Here is a 6000-nt window from a genome sequence, read left to right on the forward strand (position 1 = left end):
CCTTGAACAGGATGGAATTTTGGTTTGAGGCTGGACTTAAGTTTGGACTGTTTTTTCCTAAACCATTCTCTAATTTTGTGACAATTTAAGAGGAAACCAGAATGTGGACCAGAGTCTACCTTCATAACCCATGTAAAAAAAAAACCTGATGTCCAAGAGGGGCTGTACACAGGGCCAGATTTAGGGGCAGATGACCCAGGCGACTGCCTGGGGTGCCAGACTTCAGGGACACAGGGCTTGGGGTGCAGTTTTTGTTAGCAACAAAAGAGAAAATAGAATGTTTGATGTAATGTGTTTCAGGTATTCTATATGTGGATTCATTTTTCACTAACCTCCTGGAATGTTCTGGACCTTTGTAAAAATTTCATGGAACCTTCCAGACTTTCTGAGAACTACATTTTCCTTGAACCTCCTAGAATGTTGTCACCCATGCCCTCACGGGTATATAATGGCAAGGCGTTGCCAGTTAGTCAGTCAGTGAGATATAAGAACAAAGTGAAGTGAAGTGAGAGTCCAGCTGTGATATTGAGAACCTTGTTTTATTGTGTAATTGTGAAAGTGTTCTTGTGTTTTAAGACTTGAAACGAGTAAGTAGCAACTTATAAAGGACATATTTAATAAGAAGCCAGAAATATCTATCAAACCCCTATTTATGCAACAGTATAAAAGAAATACGGTTACTTCTTTTGCCAGGCTTAACACGTAATGTTTGATGACTTTCTAAGACTGTGGAACATAGACTTTCGCTCTCCCTAATACTGTCTGTTTTCCTCCAAAGAAAATAAAAGATGACTAAGTTCTTCATCTGAGCTGATTTGGCTTTGTGATGGGGTGTGCTATCCACACCGGCTCAGCAAGAACTGAAGTAGGCCAGGTGAGCCCAATCCACTAAGTAGGCTGGAGGCAACTAATTAGAGAGAAGCTTGCCTGTGAAGGACAGGTGGGGCTTCTACAAAAGACAGGATATGGGAAGTAGAGGGGGCTGCAGGGAAGGAGTCTGCAGTCACTCCTTGGGGAAAGGGAGGGGTGTTTGGGAGCTGCAGAGATGAGTTGTGTAAAGTTACTCCCTGGGAGGAGGGCGTGATGAGACTGGCAACCCCAGAAGAGTGGGGAGGGCCAGGAGATGTGGAAGCAGCTCAGGAAGGCAGTAAGGTGCAGGGAACAGACCTTGGCTGTTGTGTCCCTGAGCTGGAACCTGGAGTAGAGAGTGGGCCCGGGTTCCCTGGACAGCCACTGCAGGAATGACATTGGGAAGCAGAAGACTGCCCGAGGCTGCCAGAGAGCAGGAACACACTCCCCACCTGGCCAGAGGGCTGAGTCACGAAGAGGGTAGCTGCAGCTCCTGAGAGCGAGAGAGTGGCTGCATAGGAGAAATTGATGGGATGTAACGGCTGGAAGGGGCATCAGCCTGGCTGAGCTAATCCCCAGAACTGCCAAGAGGCGGCACCATCCAGCAGTGAGTAGAACAATCTGCTTTCAACTTTTTATTGTCCTTGCACATTATAAATGCGATCAAGACACGATCACTTTTATCTAAGCTACCATTAATTTTTAGTTCTGTGATCAGTTCCTCTTTCTATCAAGACAAGGTCTAATATAGAATTCCCTCATGTTGGATGAAACACTTTTTGCGCTAGGAAATTGTCATCTATAATATTTAGAAATTCCAAAGATGTTTTAGCACGGGCAGCATGAGACCTCCAGTGTATGTCACTCAAACTGAAGTTCCTCATCATCACACAGCTTTTATTCCTACACATTATAGATATGTGCAAAAGGAAGCAGTCATCCTGTTGCCTACTGTGATTTGGTGGTCTGTAACTGACACTAATACCCCATCTTGTGATTTACCTGGTAGGACACTGATCCATAAGCATTCACAATCATTTTCCTCCAAGTTATCAGAGACTCAGAAACAGGTAATGCCATTTTTGACATAGAGCGCCACTCCCTCTCTCCTTTTGCCCACTCCGTCCTTCCTAAATAGGTTATAACCATTGATTTTAATAATGTGAATCATTCCTCCAGGTTTCAGTCATACCCACTAGATCAAATTTATGCTCATAAATGAGCAATTCCAATTCCTCTTGTGTGTTAGTTACCAAGGCTCCTGGCATTGTGAATTTTATACTTACCTGTATAATATAATGCTGGCCCATTCAAGAACTTTTCTTTTTGTCCTTTGATTCCTTGATTAATTTTATTCTCAACATCTTTATTTTGGGGCTAACTACAATCCAAAAGAAAAAAACAGTGAATTAAACCCCCTGGGTTGCCCGAGACATCTTCAGCAGAACCCCACCCATCAGCTCAGGGCTTGTCCCCATGCAGCTAGTCCTTCTGGTCAGCATTCCTGGGCCTACCTATCCCATCACTGGTAACAAGCTGTCTCAGGCTCTTGGCTGGAATCAGGCTTCCCTCGCCAATGAAGAAGCAATGCTCTTCTCTGCTTCCTGGTCACCCCTGACTGAGTTGGGCCTCTTCCTTTTAAGTCCCCTCTCCACTCCTGACAACTGCTGCGGAGGTAGCAGGGTGAGGTCAATTGTGTCCAGAGGCCCTTGTTATCCCCCTCCCTGCCAGTGTGGGGCATATCTAGCCAATACCCAAATTGGTACCCTTTGGGAATATTTTACATTTAACAGTTTGTTTTTTCTCAGAGCTTCTCATCTTATATTAAATTAGCCCAAGGACGATATATAGGCCTTTAAAAAAAATAAAGTAGAAAAAAATTGATAGTTATTCTTTTTATTTTAAGAGCTCCCTGTCAGCTCAGGTTCCCCTTTCTCCTTCTCCACCAGTAGCTAACCCTTTCTGTGGGCCTCTCAATCCCCTGAAATGGCTACCGCTGAGCCCACCAGCCTGTTAAGGTCTGAACGTGAAGATACTTGGAATACATAAATGTAGCTTCATTACATTCTCTGCTAAACTTCATTGACAAAACAACAGTCTGATGGGTAAACAGACTATAGATACAGACAGCTGATATCCAAGATCACTGGATTAAGAACATCTGTTTTTTTGGAGTTACTTGAATTTTCCTAATGCATTAAGTCCCTCATGAATGCTTTTACGCAACATTCCTGGCTTTCAGTAGCTGCAGCTGAATGTTGTACTTTAGGTTTTGCACCAAAAGAAAAGAGGAAAATTGTCATGTTATAGACAAAGCTGGTCAAAAAATAAAAATTTCAAGTTTGCCATCTTCAGAGTTCAAAATAGATCCATTTTTGTTTTTTCACTGAATATTTTCCTAAACTTTTTATTGCATTATTTTTCTAAATGTTGAGAGACTTTTTTATTTACTGAAAGCTGGGTTAAACAAGAAATCTGATAATCATTTCTATAACCATTTCAGTACTGATTTTTTTTTTTAATTTATTTACCTGGTGTTTTTGGTAACCAATCATGGTTTCAATAACAATTTCAAGTTTAAAATGAATGAAAAAGAAAAGGCTTGATAATGTCAATTTTTCATACACAAAAAATCAATTTCTAAACTAGACTTTTTTGCAATGGAAAAAAAGTCTTTTATCAAAAAAATGTCAACGACCTCTGATTGTTCAAGGATTGATCATTCATCCATTGGAATCAATGGTGCAGCTCTCATTGACTTCTGTGGTGCAAGATCAGGCACTAAGTCTGGCAATCTGTGAAGCTACTCATCTGAAAAGATATCACATAATGTTGAAAGTTGCAAGACCACCTGCTTCTCTCCTGCTTGGACCTGAGAGGAGAAAAATTATTCAGAAAGTCCCCAAACCTGCAGGAGAGTGGGAGCACTGTCTCCATGGCACTCTCCTGCATGCCTCCAAAGACTGCAGAAGCTTCTCTAGGAGACAACCATGGGGTAGGCACTCTGCACATCAGGAAGGGTTGGAGCTCAAACATGAGGGATAAAGGCAGAGGGAAGAGTGTCTCTCTCCATGGTATTAGCTCCCTGTGAATTTTATACATACCTGTATCATATAATGCTGGCCCACTCAGCATTTCCTGTGCAGGTGCCTTTCCCAATGTAACTCAAAAGGAAATGTTTACAGAGAGCCACAGGGGCCATAGGTACATGGTCAACTATGTAAACCAAAGGAGCAGTCTGAAGGAAGCTTTGAGAGTGAGAACTCAGGGGATTCCTGTCCCCTTTCCTGCAGAGAAGATGACTTGACCCTTTATCATTACACAGAAAAGACATAATATGTGTGATGCTCTGTACCTCAGGGGAACACCCTGCACCCCCATGTTAATCCTTATAATATGATTGTGCGTTATCCAATGCAAAGTTTGTCATGTCAAGTGTCTTTGAACATGATGCACTGAGCACTATTGTTATAGTATTGTTACAGGTTGTAATTCCATGTATATAGTTATGAGGATGAAAATGTGTTCTCATGGCTTAAAACAAGCCCAGGCAAAACTCTCCAGGAGCAGAGAGGCAGTTCACACCTCATCAGGGCATGTATGGGACAAACCCAGCCCAGCCTCACAGGAACAAAGGATGCTGGCCTAGGCAGCAACAAAGGATCTGTTGGACTCTTGAGTGAGTCACCCCCCTTCCCTTGGTCAGTTTGGGACTATGATGAGGTAATGCTCACCTGACTCTGAAGGGGGGGAGCCAAGAGGGAAGAAAGAACATGATAAAAGGGGGAGACATTTGTCATGCTCTTTCTCTTCCATCTCCATTTACAGACACCACCACCAAGCCTGGGTGAAGGGCAACTAGACAGCCTGTGGTAAGAAGCATCTAAGTTTGTAAGGGCATAAAAGTGTTAAGATCAGCTTAGAATGCGTTTTGTTTATTTCATGTGACCAAAACTGACTTGTTGTGCTTTGGCTTATAATCACTTAAAATCTATCTTTTGTAGTTAATAAATTTGTTTTATTCTACCTGAAGCAGTGTGTTTGGTTTGAAGCGTGTCAGACTCCCCTTGGGATGACAAGCCTGGTATATATCAATTTCTTTGTTAAATTGATGAACTCATATAAGCTTGCAGCATCCAACAGGCATAACTGGACACTGCAAGATGGAGGTTCCCAGGGTTGTGTGTGGGACCAGAGATATTGGCTAGTGTCATTCGGTTGCACAATCCAAGCAGTGGCTGGCCAAAAGTGCTCACTCACTTAGCTGGGAGCAGCTTACATGCTAGAGGCTGTGCGTGAACAGCCCAGGAGTGGGGTTTCTCAGAGCAGAGCAGGGTAAGGCTGGCTCCCAGAGTCAAGGATTAGAGTGACCTAGCAGATTACCAGTCCAGATAACACCAGGGGAACATTACAATATGGCATGGATTAAACACAATTAATTGCTGGTGTAACTCCATTGAAGGCAATTTTCCAGAAGGAATTTACAGCCAATGTCCTAAAATGTTTAATATCATTTGCCGTTCTTTTAGCTAGACAAATCATTAATAAAATGTATTATAGTAAAATCATGGATTCCTGAGATTGAGTTTTTTAAACCCTGCTCAGATTCAGGGCTGGATGTACATTCTACTGTCCAATCAAATCCATGTTTTTCTAGATTTTTGTCTCTGCAATATTCTTGAAATTCTATGCACTGATCTTCTTAGCCACGGTTGTTCTTTCTTGTAACTTGCAAAAAGACTGATGTGTAAGTCTAAATGTACCATAAACTCATAGGGCTGGAGCCCAGAACCCTTAGTGATGTGAGTAACCCCTGATGATACAGGTAGCCCCACTGAACGCTAATAGGATCAATTGGGTGAGTATGGACTGCTGATGCAAATAGAAGTTTCAGGATCAGCTTGTCCCTGGCCTTCATGCCAGGACCTAACAGACCCCAAAAAGTTCTGTGCTCAGGGGATGGCAAATCAAGTGGCTGGGAGCACAGCTGAAATATTTATATATTCAGCCTAGTTGCTAGGAAACATAAAGTATTTTAAAGTATCTGAGGTTACAAGGCTACCCTAAAGTTAGACTAATCCTGTGTAGCATCTCTATGGCAACCAGGAGTGAACGGCATGTGAGGTGAAAGTAGAAGGGAAGATAGCATAA

Source organism: Chrysemys picta, chromosome 2, assembly GCF_011386835.1.
Source record: "Chrysemys picta bellii isolate R12L10 chromosome 2, ASM1138683v2, whole genome shotgun sequence".
In the NCBI taxonomy this organism is placed as follows: domain Eukaryota; kingdom Metazoa; phylum Chordata; order Testudines; family Emydidae; genus Chrysemys; species Chrysemys picta.